The following is an 18,311-nucleotide window of genomic DNA, read 5'->3' on the forward strand; positions in this document are numbered from 1 at the left end:
ACAGCTCAGCACAGTCAGGACCCACACTGCACGACATTGGAGGAAGCATTGCCCCACAAGCTCAGCCTGTTAGAACAGAACAGTATACTTTCTGAACAAAGTTGTCAGAGTGACTGGGGTCAAACTCTAAAGCTGCAAAATATCTCAAATGTTCACAACTTCTTGGCTCGCAACTCTGCAGCCGCTTTTGGTTATTCATGCCCAATAATCCTGTAAGAACTGAGTGTAAGTCAAACCACAGTTGAAATTACAAAATTCTTTCAGAAATGCCCAACCTCTGACCCCCAGCATTGTGACTATTCTGAGGTAAGCCCCATCTAGTAAAAGTTACTTGGCCACATTTCCCTCTCCCCTTCCTTCCCAACATCAGACCAGATCCATTTCCTCAGCCAAATTAATATACTGCTTAGCAACTGGCGGGATTTTCTTAAAAACAGCAACATAATATCTCATTTGAACGGTTTATGATAGAGAAATAAATTAATGTAAGGGCTTGGCTGGAATACTTGTATTATTGAGTCATTTTGTTTTCTCTCTCTTTTGCTTTCAGACAGTCTTTCATAAAGAGCCATTCTGTTTTGTTCTGTTATTCTAATATACTTATTTTAATTTGAAAACAAAGCCTTGTTAACACTCCTGTCAATGGAACACTGCATGACCAACTTCTATGTCCTTTCTGGTGTGGGATAAAAGTAAATGCTACTTTATATGTTCCTTGGAATCTCTTTCATACACTTAGCTAAGACAGTAAATGTGTGACTTAAATAACTACAAACCGTTGGCCGGAGGCACTAAATATTTTATATGAACTTGATTCCATTTCCCTGAAAACAGACCACAATTGCATTTTATCTAGCCAAAGCAGAAGTTACCGCAATTCTCCCATAATTGTTTCAAAACTACTAATTAGTAACTATGTTAATTCAAGATGAGATCCAGTCCTGAGTGGTACAGACCCAGTAAAAATGCTTCTATAGTGTAACAGAGCTTTTAGTACAGCACCAGGGTACTAAAATACAGCCCCAGGGTACTAAAATACAGCCCCCAGGGTACTAAAATACAGCGCCTTGGTACTAAAATACAGCCCCAGGGTACTAAAATACAGCCCCTTGGTACTAAAATACAGCCCCAGGGTACTAAAATACAGCCCCTTGGTACTAAAATACAGCCCCAGGGTACTAAAATACAGCCCCTTGGTACTAAAATACAGCCCCAGGGTACTAAAATACAGCCCCTTGGTACTAAAATACAGCCCCAGGGTACTAAAATACAGCCCCTTGGTACTAAAATACAGCCCCAGGGTACTAAAATACAGACCCAGGGTACTAAAATACAGCCCCAGGGTACTAAAAAAAAAGCCCCTGGGAACTAAAATACAGCCCCAGGGTACTAAAATACAGCCCCAGGGTACTAAAATACAGCCCCAGGGTACTGAAAAAAAAGCCCCCGGGAACTAAAATACAGCAGCTGAGTACTAGAATACAGCCCCAGGGTACTAAAATACAGCGCCTTGGTACTAAAATACAGCCCCAGGGTACTAAAATACAGCACCAGGGTACTAAAATACAGCCCCAGGGTACTAAAATACAGCCCCAGGGTACTAAAATACAGCCCCAGGATACTAAAAAAAAATCACCCGGGAACTAAAATACAGCAGCTGGGTACTAGAATACAGCCCCAGGGTACTAAAATTTCAGCGCCTTGGTACTAAAATACAGCCCCAGGGTACTATAATACAGCCCCAGGGTACTAAAATACAGCCCCAGTGTACTAAAATACAGCACCTTGGTACTAAAATACAGCGCCAGGGTACTAAAATACAGCTCCAGGGTACTAAAATACAGCACCTTGGTACTTAAATACAGCCCCAGGGTACTAAAATACAGTGCCTTGGTACTAAAATACAGCCCCAGGGTACTAAAAAAAAAGCCCACGGGAACTAAAATACAGCAGCTGGGTACTAGAATACAGCGCCTTGGTACTAAAATACAGCGCCAGGGTACTAAAATACAGCGCCTTGGTACTAAAATACATCCCCAGGGTACTGAAATACAGCCCCAGGGTACTAAAATACAGCGCCTTGGTACTAAAATACAGCGCCAGGGTACTAAAATACAGCCCCAGGGTACTAAAATACAGCGCCTTGGTACTAAAATACAGCGCCAGGGTACTAAAATACAGCCCCAGGGTACTAAAATACAGCCCCAGGTTACTAAAATACAGCCCCAGGATACTAAAATACAGCCCCAGGTTACTAAAATACAGCCCCAGGTTAATAGAATACAGCCCCAGGATACTAAAATACAGCCCCAGGATACTAAAATACAGCCCCTATGAGAAAAGCCTAAAGGTTCTGAGCCTCCCTTGCAGACAGGCACCCAATGTGGAACATACCTTTGTTGGAGTGTGAGGCAGAATTCAAAGCCATGCAGAGATATGCTGTGATAGACCGGTGCCCGTCAATCAGCACGGCCACCCTCCGGCTCTTTGAGCTCTGTGTTGAATTGAAGGGCATTTGCATGTGTGAGCATGTTTGAACATATGTAGGTGATGGACTGGGCCCTGGCTCGAACACATGAGACCTTCTGGTACCTCTGGTCCTTAGCCATACTACTTCAACAGGCCCCTCAGCCTTGCACAACTTGGCATGTTCTCACACTGACTGACTCGGGCTCGGACGTAATATTCCTCCACAACGAGAAGAATATGTTCCAGTCTATTACCTTTCACAGAATATGAAAATCAATGGAGCAGTGTTAACCATGTTCCTATAATCCCTTATAAACTGCCACTAGTTCATGAAAGAAACAGCGTCTAAAGTCACTCCAGTTAAATCTGTTGCAAACCTCTACTCCCCCCTTCTGGAATATTATTGAATGTGCACTGAAGGAGACACTGAAAAATACTCTACAATTTGGTATTATACATTTTTTGGACAAGGATTTCACCTGATATGGACCAAAGACGTGGACACGTATATTTCCAAGCTGTTGCTTATTGCCTTCAAAGCTAATGAGTATATACAACTCATAGGAATTCATGTGTAGGCCTAATTGTATTGCAATGCATTGAGTGTAAATACATTGGGGGTCTTCGCTGAGCATTGTACAGTAATACTATCCTATATGAAGAATAAATCAGTTCCATGTACTGTTATGTATGTCAGTTTTCACGTACTACATTTTAATTTACATACCCCTAAGTCCTGACTTGCGAGGAGTACAGTTTGTCAAAAAGCGTGCTGTTTTTTGCATCTAACAGATGGATGGAGTTTAGTGGTAGGGAAGGGGGGTTGATACACAAAGTACACCATTCCCCTGTCGCTCTCTCTTGACCACTTGCTGAACTCCCCTGCAATGGAACAGAGTGATGCTCCATGAGGAAACACTCAGAAAGGGTTGGCCTATTTGTCTTAAAATGTTCCATGAATATGAGCCATGCATGGTCAGAGACAGACAACATCTGTTTTCACTCCTGCAAACATTAAAGAAATTATTAGGTAGAAGAAAAAAACTAGATTTGGATAAATTATAACAATATGTTTATTTCAAAGACCTCCACAAGGACTATTACCTGATCTGGAATGACTTATTATGATTATATACCATAGTATATTTGACTAGTGTTCAATTTTTTATTCAAAATGAAAAACCATGTCGATTTTGAAACAACTACAGTAAAATAATCCAGCCTCGCGAAAGAGTAGCTACAGCTGTGGTGTCGATGGCCTGAAAGAGTAGCTACAGCTGTGGTGTCGATGGCCTGAAAGAGTAGCTACAGCTGTGGTGTCGATGGCCTGAAAGAGTGGCTACAGCTGTGGTGTCGATGGCCTGAAAGAGTAGCTACAGCTGTGGTGTCGATGGCCTGAAAGAGTAGCTACAGCTGTGGTGTCGATGGCCTGAAAGAGTAGCTACAGCTGTGGTGTCGATGGCCTGAAAGAGTGGCTACAGCTGTGGTGTCGATGGCCTGAAAGAGTGGCTACAGCTGTGGTGTCGATGGCCTGAAAGAGTAGCTACAGCTGTGGTGTCGATGGCCTGAAAGAGTAGCTACAGCTGTGGTGTCGATGGCCTGAAAGAGTGGCTACAGCTGTGGTGTCGATGGCCTGAAAGAGTAGCTACAGCTGTGGTGTCGATGGCCTGAAAGAGTGGCTACAGCTGTGGTGTCGATGGCCTGAAAGAGTGGCTACAGCTGCGGTGTCGATGGCCTGAAAGAGTGGCTACAGCTGTGGTGTCGATGGCCTGAAAGAGTGGCTACAGCTGTGGTGTCGATGGCCTGAAAGAGTGGCTACAGCTGTGGTGTCGATGGCCTGAAAGAGTGGCTACAGCTGCGGTGTCGATGGCCTGAAAGAGTGGCTACAGCTGTGGTGTCGATGGCCTGAAAGAGTAGCTACAGCTGTGGTGTCGATGGCCTGAAAGAGTGGCTACAGCTGTGGTGTCGATGGCCTGAAAGAGTAGCTACAGCTGTGGTGTCGATGGCCTGAAAGAGTAGCTACAGCTGTGGTGTCGATGGCCTGAAAGAGTGGCTACAGCTGTGGTGTCGATGGCCTGAAAGAGTAGCTACAGCTGTGGTGTCGATGGCCTGAAAGAGTAGCTACAGCTGTGGTGTCGATGGCCTGAAAGAGTGGCTACAGCTGTGGTGTCGATGGCCTGAAAGAGTAGCTACAGCTGTGGTGTCGATGGCCTGAAAGAGTAGCTACAGCTGCGGTGTCGATGGCCTGAAAGAGTGGCTACAGCTGTGGTGTCGATGGCCTGAAAGAGTGGCTACAGCTGTGGTGTCGATGGCCTGAAAGAGTGGCTACAGCTGTGGTGTCGATGGCCTGAAAGAGTGGCTACAGCTGTGGTGTCGATGGCCTGAAAGAGTAGCTACAGCTGTGGTGTCGATGGCCTGAAAGAGTAGCTACAGCTGTGGTGTCGATGGCCTGAAAGAGTGGCTACAGCTGTGGTGTCGATGGCCTGAAAGAGCAGCTACAGCTGTGGTGTCAATGGCCTGAAAGAGTAGCTACAGCTGTGGTGTCGATGGCCTGAAAGAGTGGCTACAGCTGTGGTGTCGATGGCCTGAAAGAGTAGCTACAGCTGTGGTGTCGATGGCCTGAAAGAGTGGCTACAGCTGTGGTGTCGATGGCCTGAAAGAGTAGCTACAGCTGTGGTGTCGATGGACTGAAGGAGTGGCTACAGCTGTGGTGTCGATGGCCTGAAAGAGTAGCTACAGCTGTGGTGTCGATGGACTGAAGGAGTGGCTACAGCTGTGGTGTCGATGGCCTGAAAGAGTAGCTACAGCTGTGGTGTCGATGGACTGAAGGAGTGGCTACAGCTGTGGTGTCGATGGCCTGAAAGAGTGGCTACAGCTGTGGTTTAGAGTGGTTACAGCTGTGGTTTAGAGTGGCTACAGCTGGGGTTTAGAGTGGATACAGCTGTGGTTTAGAGTGGATACAGCTGTGGTTTAGAGTGGTTACAGCTGTGGTTTAGAGTGGATACAGCTGTGGTTTAGAGTGGATACAGCTGTGGTTTAGAGTGGTTACAGCTGTGGTTTAGAGTGGATACAGCTGTGGTTTAGAGTGGATACAGCTGTGGTTTAGAGTGGTTACAGCTGTGTTTTAGAGTGGATACAGCTGTGGTTTAGAGTGGATACAGCTGTGGTTTAGAGTGGATACAGCTGTGGTTTAGAGTGGATACAGCTGTGGTTTAGAGTGGATACAGCTGTGGTTTAGAGTGGTTACAGCTGTGGTTTAGAGTGGATACAGCTGTGGTTTAGAGTGGATACAGCTGTGGTTTAGAGTGGTTACAGCTGTGTTTTAGAGTGGATACAGCTGTGGTTTAGAGTGGATACAGCTGTGGTTTAGAGTGGTTACAGCTGTGGTTTAGAGTGGTTACAGCTGTGGTTTAGAGTGGATACAGCTGTGGTTTAGAGTGGTTACAGCTGTGGTTTAGAGTGGTTACAGCTGTGGTTTAGAGTGGTTACAGCTGTGGTTTAGAGTGGATACAGCTGTGGTTTAGAGTGGTTACAGCTGTGGTTTAGAGTGGTTACAGCTGTGGTTTAGAGTGGTTACAGCTGTGGTTTAGAGTGTATACAGCTGTGGTTTAGAGTGGATACAGCTGTGGTTTAGAGTGGTTACAGCTGTGGTTTAGAGTGGTTACAGCTGTGGTTTAGAGTGGATACAGCTGTGGTTTAGAGTGGTTACAGCTGTGGTTTAGAGTGGATACAGCTGGGGTTTAGAGTGGATACAGCTGTGGTTTAGAGTGGTTACAGCTGTGGTTTAGAGTGGATACAGCTGCGGTTTAGAGTGGTTACAGCTGTGGTTTAGAGTGGATACAGCTGCGGTTTAGAGTGGATACAGCTGCGGTTTAGAGTGGTTACAGCTGTGGTTTAGAGTGGATACAGCTGTGGTTTAGAGTTGCTACAGCTGTGGTTTAGAGTGGTTACAGCTGTGGTTTAGAGTGGTTACAGCTGTGGTTTAGAGTGGAAACAGCTGGGGTTGAGAGTGGATACAGCTGTGGTTTAGAGTGGTTACAGCTGTGGTTTAGAGTGGTTACAGCTGTGGTTTAGAGTGGATACAGCTGTGGTTTAGAGTGGATACAGCTGTGGTTTAGAGTGGTTACAGCTGTGGTTTAGAGTGGTTACAGCTGTGGTTTAGAGTGGATACAGCTGTGGTTTAGAGTGGTTACAGCTGTGGTTTAGAGTGGATACAGCTGGGGTTTAGAGTGGATACAGCTGTGGTTTAGAGTGGTTACAGCTGTGGTTTAGAGTGGATACAGCTGCGGTTTAGAGTGGTTACAGCTGTGGTTTAGAGTGGATACAGCTGCGGTTTAGAGTGGATACAGCTGCGGTTTAGAGTGGTTACAGCTGTGGTTTAGAGTGGATACAGCTGTGGTTTAGAGTTGCTACAGCTGTGGTTTAGAGTGGTTACAGCTGTGGTTTAGAGTGGATACAGCTGTGGTTTAGAGTGGCTACAGCTGTGGTTTAGAGTGGCTACAGCTTTGGTTTAGAGTGGTTACAGCTGTGGTTTAGAGTGGATACAGCTGTGGTTTAGAGTGGTTACAGCTGTGGTTTAGAGTGGATACAGCTGCGGTTTAGAGTGGCTACAGCTGCGTTTTAGAGTGGCTACAGCTGTGTTTTAGAGTGGTTACAGCTGTGGTTTAGAGTGGTTACAGCTGCGGTTTAGAGTGGTTACAGCTGTGGTTTAGAGTGGTTACAGCTGTGGTTTAGACTGGTTACAGCTGTGGTTTAGAGTGGTTACAGCTGTGGTTTAGAGTGGAAACAGCTGGGGTTTAGAGTGGATACAGCTGTGGTTTAGAGTGGTTACAGCTGTGGTTTAGAGTGGATACAGCTGTGGTTTAGAGTGGTTACAGCTGTGGTTTAGAGTGGTTACAGCTGTGGTTTAGAGTGGTTACAGCTGTAGTTTAGAGTGGATACAGCTGTGGTTTAGAGTGGATACAGCTGTGGTTTAGAGTGGATACAGCTGGGGTTTAGAGTGATTACAGCTGTGGTTTAGAATGGCTACAGCTGCAGTTTAGAGTGGATACAGCTGCGGTTTAGAGTGGATACAGCTGCGGTTTAGAGTGCATACAGGGAGACTAGTCAGGATTGAGGGAAAGATGAGTGGAGCAAAGTACAGAGATCCTTAATGAAAACCTGCTCCAGAGAGAGCTCAGGACCTCAGACTGGGGCGAGGGTTCACCTTCCAACAGGACAACAACCCTAAGCACACAGCCAAGACACCGCAGGAGTGGCTTCAGGACATGTCTCAAAAATGTCCGTGAGTGGCCCAGCCAGAGCCCAGACTTGAACCTGATCGTACATCTCTGGAGAGACCTGAAATAGCTGTGCAGTGACGCTCCCCATCCAACCTGACAGAGTTTGAGAGGATCTGCAGAGAAGAATTGGGACAAACTCCTCAAATACAGGTCTGCCAAGCTTGTAGCATCATGCCCCAGTAGATGCAAAGCTGTAATCGCTGCCAAAGGTGCTTCAACAAAGTACTGAGTAAAGGGTCTGAATATTTGTATAAATGTGATATTTCATTTTTTAAATTTTGTAAATCAGCAACAATTTCTGAAAACCGGTTTTTGCTTTGTGATTATGGGGTATCGTGTGTTGATTGATGCAGATTTTTTCTAAATGTAATACATTTTAGAATAAGGCTGGAACGTAACAAAATGTGGAAAAAGTCATTACTCTCTAGGACAAGTTGACATTTTCAAATCTGAGAGTAAATAGAGCCGACTATACTGATAAGTCACCTTGTCCGAGAGAGATTTACATGGTTATCAAGACATCACACCTACACGAAACACAGACCTTGTGTTTCTAAAATCCCATATAGGAAAAATTAATGGTGGAAAAAAGATTGGAACCATTTTCCTGTTTGACCGCTAGGTTTTATGGGTAGTATGACACCTTCAATGTGATGCTCTATTCAAATCAAATCAAATTGTATTGGTCACATACAAATGGTTAGCAGACGTTAATGCGAGTGTAGAGAAAGGCTTTTGCTTCCAGTTCCGACAGTACAGTAATATCTAACAAGTAATCTAACAATTACACAACAACTACCTGTAACGAGTTTCCTCCTCTTCTTCCGAAGAGGAGAGGCGAAACGGATCAGAGGACCAATACGCGGCGTGGTAATTTTCCATGGTACTTCTTTAATGCTTTAAGGTACACATGAACAAACTAACAAAACAAGAAAACGTGAAAACTCAAATTACAGTCCTATCTGGTGCATACACAGAGACAGGAAACAATCACCCACAAACACACAGTGAAACCCAGGCCACCTAAGTATGATTCTCAATCAGAGACAACTAATGACACCTGCCTCTGATTGAGAACCATACTAGGCCGAAACATAGAAATTCCCAAAACCTAGACAAACAAACATAGACTGCCCACCCAACTCACGCCCTGACCATACTAACTAAACACAAAACACAGAAAATAAAGGTCAGAACGTGACAGTACCCCCAAAGGTGCGGACTCCGGCCGCAAAACCTTGACCTATAGGGGAGGGTCTGGGTGGGCGTCTGTCCGCGGTGGCGGTTCTGGCGCGGGACGCGGACCCCACTTCACCCTTGTCTTTGTCCGCCTTATTTTCCGCCTCCGTGGCTTTCTCACCATGGCAACCCCTCTCAATGACCCCACTGGACAGAGGGGCAGCTCGGGACAGAGGGGCAGGGGCTCTGGACAGAGGGACAGGGGCTCTGGACAGAGGGACAGGGGCTCTGGACAGAGGGACAGGGGCTCTGGCGCCTCTGGGCTGAGGGGCTCTGGCGCCTCTGGGCTGAGGGGCTCTGGCGCCTCTGGGCTGAGGGGCTCTGGCGCCTCTGGGCTGAGGGCTCTGGCGCCTCTGGGCTGAGGGCTCCGGCAGCGGCGCCGGACTGGGGCGCTCCGGCAGCGGCGCCGGACAGGCGGGAGGCTCCGGCAGCGGCGCCGGACAGGAGGGACGCTCCCGGCAGCGGCGCCAGACAGGCGGGACGCTCCGGCAGCGGCGCCAGACAGGCGGGGCGCTCCAGCAGCGGCGCCGGACAGGCGGGACGCTCCGGCAGCAGCGCCGGACAGGCGGGAGGCTCCGGCAGCAGCGCCGGACAGGCGGGAGGCTCCGGCAGCGGCGCCGGACAGGCGAGAGGCTCCGGCAGCGGCGCGGACAGGCGGGAGGCTCCGGACAGGCGGGAGGCTCCGGCAGCGGCGCCGGACAGGCGGGAGGCTCCGGCAGCGGCGCCGGACAGGCGGGAGGCTCCGGCAGCGGCGCCGGACAGGCGGGAGGCTCCGGCAGCGGCGCCGGACAGGCGGGAGCACCTGCAGAGAGGAGACAGAGAGACAGCCTGGTGCGTGGAGCTGCTACAGGAGGCAGCGGCGCCGGACAGGCGGGACGCTCCAGCAGCGGCGCCGGACAGGCGGGAGGCTCCGGCAGCGGCGCCGGACAGGCGGGAGGCTCCGGCAGTGGCGCCCGGACAGGCGGGAGGCTCCGGCAGCGGCGCCGGACAGGCGGGAGGCTCCGGACAGGCGGGAGGCTCCGGCAGCGGCGCCGGACAGGCGGGAGGCTCCGGCAGCGGCGCCGGACAGGCGGGAGGCTCCGGCAGCGGCGCCGGACAGGCGGAACGCTCCGGCAGCGGCGCCGGACAGGCGGGAGCACCTGCAGGGAGGAGACTGAGAGACAGCCTGGTGCGTGGGGCTGCCACAGGAACTACCAGGCTGGGGAGACTTTCAGGAGGCTTGGTGTTAGGAGGAGCCTGAAAGACCGGGCTGTGGGGAGCACTGGAGCTCTGGTGCGCAACCTTGGCACCACTTCCCCAGGCTGGACAACTACTCGAGCCCGGACCCTCAAGAGTGCAGGCACAGGTTGAACCGGGCTGTGGGTAAGCACGGGAGATCTAGTGCTTACTACACGCACCTCTCCCCTAGGCTCCACTCCCACAGTTGCCCGGTACGAGCGGAGCGCAGGCAGAGGACGCACTGCACCCTCCCAGCGCCCCGGAGACACAGCACGCAGAGCCGGCGCAGGATAACCTGGACCAAGACTGCGTACCGGCGACCAGACCCGCTGAGCAGGCACCATACGCCCTGGCTCAATGCCCACACTCGCATGGCACTCTCGGGGGCTGCCCTATAGCGCACCGGGCTATGGACACGCACTGGCGACACCGTGCGCTCAACCGCATAACACGGTGCCTGACCAGTAATGCGCTGCTCATAATAAGCACGAGGAGTGAGCTCAGGTCTGCTACCTGGCTTAGTACCACACCTCGTGTGCCCCCAAAAAAATTTGGGGCTGCCTCTCGTACCTGTCGCACTGCCGTGCTGGCTCCTCATATTGCCGCCGATCAGCTTTCGCTGCCTCCAGCTCTGCTTTGGGGCTGCGATTTTCCCCAGCCCGTGCCCAGGGTCCCTCTCCGTTCAATATCTGCTCCCATGTCCAGGAGTCCTGTGATGGTGGCCTCTGTTGTTGATGCTGCTGCTGCTGTCGTCGCTGTCCTTTACCACGCCGCTTGGTCCGATTGTGGTGGGTGATTCTGTAACGAGTTTCCTCCTCTTCTTCCGAAGAGGCGAAACGGATCAGAGGACCAATACGCGGCGTGGTAATTTTCCATGGTACTTCTTTAATGCTTTAAGGTACACATGAACAAACTAACAAAACAAGAAAACGTGAAAACTCAAATTACAGTCCTATCTGGTGCATACACAGAGACAGGAAACAATCACCCACAAACACACAGTGAAACCCAGGCCACCTAAGTATGATTCTCAATCAGAGACAACTAATGACACCTGCCTCTGATTGAGAACCATACTAGGCCGAAACATAGAAATTCCCAAAACCTAGACAAACAAACATAGACTGCCCACCCAACTCACGCCCTGACCATACTAACTAAACACAAAACACAGAAAATAAAGGTCAGAACGTGACACTACCTAATACACACACATCTAAAGGGATGCAATAAGAATATTTACATATAAAAATATGGATGAGCGATGACCGTGTGGCATAGACAAGATGCAATAGATGGTATAAAATGGAGTACGGTATATACAGTTGAAGTCGGAAGTTTACATAACATTCACCTTAGCCAAATACATTTAAAATCAGTTTTTCACAATTCCTGACATTTAATTAAGTAAAAAAATCCCAGTTTTAGGTCAGTTAGGATCAACACTTGATTTTAAGAATATGAAATGTCAGAATAATAGTAGAGAGAATGAGTTATTTCAGCTTGTATTTCTTTCATCACATTCCCAGTGCCTCAGAAGCTTACATACACTCAATTAGTATTTGGTAGCATTGCCTTTAAATTGTTTAACTTGAGTCAAACGTTTCAGGTAGCCTTCCACAGGCTTCCCACAATAAATTGGGTGAATTTTGGCCATTTCCTCCTGACAGAGTTGGTGTAACTGAGTCAGGTTTGTAGGCCTCCTTGCTCGCACACGCTTTTTCAGTTCTGCCCACAAATTTTCTATAGGTGTGAAGTCAGGGCTTTGTGATGGCTACTCCAATACCTTGACTTTGTTGTCTTTTGTCCACAACTTTGGAAGCATGCTTGGGGTCATTGTCCATTTGGAAGACCCACTTGCGACCAAGCTTGAACTTCCTGACTGATGTCTTGAGATGTTGCTTCTATATATCCACATAATTTCCCATCCTCATGATGCCATCTATTTTGTGAAGTGCACTAGTCCCGCTTGCAGCAAAGCACCCCCACAACATGATGCTGCCACCCCCGTGCTTCACAGTTGGGATGGTGTTCTTCGGCTTGCAAGCCTCCCCCTTTTTCCTCCAAACATAACGATGGCCATTAGGGCCAAACAGTTCTATTTTTGTTTCATCAGACCAGAGGACATTTCTCCAAAAAGTACGATCTTTGTCCCCATGTGCAGTTGCAAAACGTAGTCTGGCTTTTTTAATGGCGGTTTTGGAGCAGTGGCTTCTTCCTTGCTGAGTGGCCTTTCAGGTTATGTCAATATAGGACTTGTTTTACTGTGGATACAGATACTTTTGTACCTGTTCTCTCCAGCATCTTCACAAGGTCCTTTGCGGTTGTTCTGGAATTGATTTGCACTTTTCACACCATTGTACGTACATCTCTAGGAGACAGAACGCGTCTCCTTCCTGAGCGGTATGGCTGCTGCATGGTCCTATGGTGTTTATATTTAGGTACTATTGTTTGTACAGATGAACGTCGTACCTTCAGGCGTTTGGAAATTGCTCCCAAGGATGAACCAGACTTGTGGAGGTCTACAATTTTTCTTGGCTGATTTCTTTTGATTTTCCCATGATGTCAAGAAAAGAGGCACTGAGTTTGAAGGTGGGCCTTGAAATACATCCACAGGTACACCTGCAATTGACTCAAAATATGACAATTAGCCTAACAGAAGCTTCTAAAGCCATAACATAATTTTCTAGAATTTTCCAAGCTGTTTAAAGGCACAGTCAACTTAGTGTATGTAAACTTCTGACCCACTGGAATTGTGATACAGTGAATTATAAGTGAAATTTGTGGAGTGGTTGAAAACGAGTTCCATTGACTCCAACATAAGTGTACGTAAACTTACAACTTCAACTGTATATATATATATATTTCAGTCTCTCGGCCCCAGCTGTGATGCATCTGTACTGACCTCACCTTCTGGATGGTAACTGGGTGAACAGGCAGTGGCTCGGGTGGTTGTTGTCCTGGGTGGTTGTTGTCCTTGTTGTCCAGGATGCTCTCAATGTGTGCATCTGTAAAAGTTTGAGAGTTTCAGGTGACAAGCCAAATTTCTCCAGCCTCCTGAGGTTGAAGTGGCTCTGTTGCGCCTTCTTCACCACATTGTCTTTCTCCACTGGTTTCTCCACTGCTGTTAAATTGCGACTCCACTTTGTCCCTAATCATTTCACTTGCTTGATTGCCTTGCAGAGGGAATAACTACACTGTTAATATTCGGCCATATTCCCAGTCATCTTTCCATGGTTAAATGTGGTGGTTCGTGCCTTCAGTTTTGCACAAATGCCGCCATCTATCCATGGTTTCTGGTTAGGGTAGATTTAAATAGTCACACTGGGTACAACATCTCCAATACACTTCCTTATAAACTCACTCACTGAATCCGTTTATAAATGGATGTTATTCTCTGAGGCTACCTGTAATATTTCCCAGTCCGCGTGATCAAAACAATCTTTAAGCATGGATTCCGATTGGTCAGACTAGCGTTGAATAGTTCTTGTCACGGGTACATCCTGTTTGAGATTCTTATTGTCTTCATCACTCTAAACAGGAAGTGGCAAACCTGAGTTGGGTAATTCTAAGCATATAATTAGATAATATAGTTAGAATTAGAATACATTAGGAATTAGAAGAAATTTGAATATAAATGTAATAAGATCTTTATGATTCTAACAACATTAGTAAATGTTTGATCTTTGGTATATCCTTACAATAAACCCTAACCTTAACCCCTACCCTAACCATTTGACATTTAAACGGGTAGGAATGACCCAAGGATCCCTGAGAGCAAATACCCATTAGTAAAGGGACACCCTCAGTGGGGTGGAATCTTCAGGGGAAATGTAGAAATGAGGTAAAGGCTGAAAATCAGTTTCTTCCGGATGCTTTTCTTCCACCCCACTCAATCGTTACAGAGGATTATACCACAGAGTTTATCAACCCAGAGGCACAGCACTTCCGTAGCAGACCAGGCCGGGGTTCCGGGTTTGAGAAGTCAATGAGAGAAGTGAACAATTTTTCCTTAGTTGTTAATGTTCTAACATGTTATTACTCCAACTTTGTGAAAGAGACAAATTGACATGTTAACATTTTTAGTAAAAAACAACTTCATATTGAAGGAGTGCCTTTGATTTAATGGCCTGCACATGACCCAATGACGTGTTGCTGCACATGTGCTTAGCTAGCCAACATAGCCATGACATCGCCTACAACTATGATCGGGGATTTCTATTGGAGAAGCAGTCTCTGCCTATATTCATACTATACTGTCTGTCTTTGATTATACTTTACAAGTGGCACTCGTTCATATAGCACTCCTCACAGAACACAGGCATAAATACACTGCGGATAATGGGGAACATTGGCGACACCTGGAGGGTGGTGGAGACAAGCACAAAGACAGGTGAAACAGATCCGTGTGTTACAGAATAATAGATGTTTGGCGAATCTATGAATTACACTACCGGTCAAAAGTTTTGGAACACCTACACATTCAAGGGTTTTTCTTTATTTGTACTATTTTCTACATTGTAGAATAATAGTGAAGACATCAAAACTATGAAATAACACATATGGAATCATGTAGTAACCAAAAACGTGTTAAACAAATCAAAATATATGTTATATTTAAGATTCTTCAAATAGCCACCCTTTGCATTGATGACAGCTTTGTAGAAAATTGTCAAAATAAAGATTAACCCTTCAATAAGTAGGTGTTCAAAAACATTTGACCAGTGTATGTACGACCACCACGGTGGAAAAAGTATCCAATTGTCATACTAGAAAATGGCTAAAGTAAAATTCACCTCCAAAAATACTAATTGAGTAAAAGTCTAAAAGTATTTGTTTTTAAATATACTTAAGTATCAAAAGTAGAAATCATTTCAAATTGCTTATAGTATGAAAATTAGACGGCACCATTTTGTTTTTGTAATTTTATTTACGGATAGCCAGGGGCACACTACAACACACAGACATCATACACAACCAAAGCATTTGTGTTTAATGACTCCTCCAGATCAGAGGCTGTAGGGATGACCAGGGATGTTCTCTTAATAAGTGAGTGAATTTGACCACTTTCCTGTCCTGCTAAACATTGAAACTTTTTGGGTGTGAGGGAAAATTGATGGAGTAAAAAGTAAATCAAATCAAATCAAATTTTATTTGTCACATACACATGGTTAGCAGATGTTAAATGCGAGTGTAGCGAAATGCTTGTGCTTCTAGTTCCGACAATGCAGTGATAACCAACAAGTAATCTAACTAACAATTCCAAAACTACTGTCTTATACACAGTGTAAGGCGATAAGGAACATGTACATAAGGATATATGAATGAGTGATGGTACAGAGCAGCATACAGTAGATGGTATCGAGTACAGTATATACATATGAGATGAGTGTGTAGACAAAGTAAACAAAGTGGCATAGTTAAAGTGGCTAGTGATACATGTGTTACATAAGGATGCAGTCGATGATGTAGAGTACAGTATATACATATGCATATGAGATGAATAATGTAGGGTAAGTAACATTATATAAGGTAGCATTGTTTAAAGTGGCTAGTGATATATTTACATAATTCCCATCAATTCCCATTATTAAAATGGCTGGAGTTGGGTCAGTGTCAATGACAGTGTGTTGGCAGCAGCCACTCACTGTTAGTGGTGGCTGTTTAACAGTCTGATGGCCTTGAGATAGAAGCTGTTTTTCAGTCTCTCGGTCCCAGCTTTGATGCACCTGTACTGACCTCGCCTTCTGGATGATAGCGGGGTGAACAGGCAGTGGTTCGGGTGGTTGATGTCCTTGATGAACTTTATGGCCTTCCTGTAACAACGGGTGGTGTAGGTGTCCTGGAGGGCAGGTAGTTTGCCCCCGGTGATGCGTTGTGCAGTCCTCACTACCCTCTGGAGAGCCTTACGGTTGAGGGCGGAGCAGTTGCCGTACCAGGCGGTGATACAGCCCGCCAGGATGCTCTCGATTGTGCATCTGTAGAAGTTTGTGAGTGCTTTTGGTGACAAGCCGAATTTCTTCAGCCTCCTGAGGTTGAATAGGCGCTGCTGCGCCTTCTTCACGACGCTGTCAGTGTGAGTGGACCAATTCAGTTTGTCTGTGATGTGTATGCCGAGGAACTTAAAACTAGCTACCCTCTCCACTACTGTTCCATCGATGTGGATAGGGGGTGTTCCCTCTGCTGTTTCCTGAAGTCCACAATCATCTCCTTAGTTTTGTTGACGTTGAGTGTGAGGTTATTTTCCTGACACCACACTCCGAGGGCCCTCACCTCCTCCCTGTAGGCCGTCTCGTCGTTGTTGGTAATCAAGCCTACCACTGTTGTGTCGTCGGCAAACTTGATGATTGAGTTGGAGGCGTGCGTGGCCACGCAGTCGTGGGTGAACAGGGAGTACAGGAGAGGGCTCAGAACGCACTTGTGGGGCCCCGTGTTGAGGATCAGCGGGGAGGAGATGTTGTTGCCTACCCTCACCACCTGGGGGCGGCCCGTCAGGAAGTCCAGTACCCAGTTGCACAGGGCGGGTCGAGACCCAGGGTCTCGAGCTTGATGACGAGCTTGGAGGGTACTATGGTGTTGAATGCCGAGCTGTAGTCGATGAACAGCATTCTCACATAGGTATTCCTCTTGTCCAGGTGGGTTAGGGCAGTGTGCAGTGTGGTTGAGATTGCATCGTCTGTGGACCTATTTGGGCGGTAAGCAAATTGGAGTGGGTCTAGGGTGTCAGGTAGGGTGGAGGTGATATGGTCCTTGACTAGTCTCTCAAAGCACTTCATGATGACGGAAGTGAGTGCTACGGGGCGGTAGTCGTTTAGCTCAGTTACCTTAGCTTTCTTGGGAACAGGAACAATGGTGGCCCTCTTGAAGCATGTGGGAACAGCAGACTGGTATAGGGATTGATTGAATATGTCCGTAAACACACCGGCCAGCTGGTCTGCGCATGCTCTGAGGGCGCGGCTGGGGATGCCGTCTGGGCCTGCAGCCTTGCGAGGGTTAACACGTTTAAATGTCTTACTCACCTCGGCTGCAGTGAAGGAGAGACCGCATGTTTCCGTTGCAGGCCGTGTCAGTGGCACTGTATTGTCCTCAAAGCGGGCAAAAAAGTTATTTAGTCTGCCTGGGAGCAAGACATCCTGGTCCGTGACTGGGCTGGATTTCATCTTGTAGTCCGTGATTGACTGTAGACCCTGCCACATGCCTCTTGTGTCTGAGTACATTATTTTCTTTAGGAATCTAGTGAAGTAAAAGTAGTCAAAAATATAAATATTAAAGTAAAGTACAGATACCTAAAAATCTACTTAAGTAGTGCTTTTTGAAGTATTTTTACTTAAGTACTTATGACAGCTGGAAATTTCGTCACTCAAAACATTTTTGTATAGAATCTTCCAAAAGTATATTCTGTCAGAAGGGTTAATATGAATTTAAAATAATTTGACATGATTTATATGAATAGGGTCATGAACATTGAAATAAACAAGGGAGTATTTAAACGTAGGTTAAGTCTGGCATACGCTTTATCCCATACTTTACAATAACTCTTTTGGTCTTATGTAGTCTCCGATTAGGCTATTCACTCCATAGTTACACTGCCGTGATCGTCATTCAGCACCATAGCACCTTGCACCTTTGGAAAAGCACCCCTCTGTCTCAGAAGATGCCCTTCTGGAGGCATGAAGCCATAGAGTCATTATAGAATACGTACGTTCAACCTTTTGGCAGCTATCTGGCTCCATAGTGTATGGCTGTGTTCGTGATGATCAAAACCGTAAAGGGTCAATTGTAACCGACTGATCTTCAACTAATGAGTAGTTGTTATGATGCATGTTTTTTTGAAAATCAGTCAGTTGGAAGTCACCTGCACCTTTGGCTGTGATATCGAACACACCCAATGGCTCCCGATATTTTACCAAGCGATGCCGCTTCCTAGTATACAGGTCGTAGGTTAGTAAAGGGGCTCCACCCTTAGGGTTCAGATCATTTTGTAATCTTGTTTTTTAGGCCAGTTACATTTTTTTGGCAGGGAAAAAAGTACCACTAGATGTCCCCATAGTACAGGCTACTGCCATCAACCTACTGAAATTGGGGCACATATAGGTTAGGTCA

Source organism: Oncorhynchus keta, chromosome 30, assembly GCF_023373465.1.
Source record: "Oncorhynchus keta strain PuntledgeMale-10-30-2019 chromosome 30, Oket_V2, whole genome shotgun sequence".
Taxonomy (NCBI): Eukaryota; Metazoa; Chordata; class Actinopteri; order Salmoniformes; family Salmonidae; genus Oncorhynchus; species Oncorhynchus keta.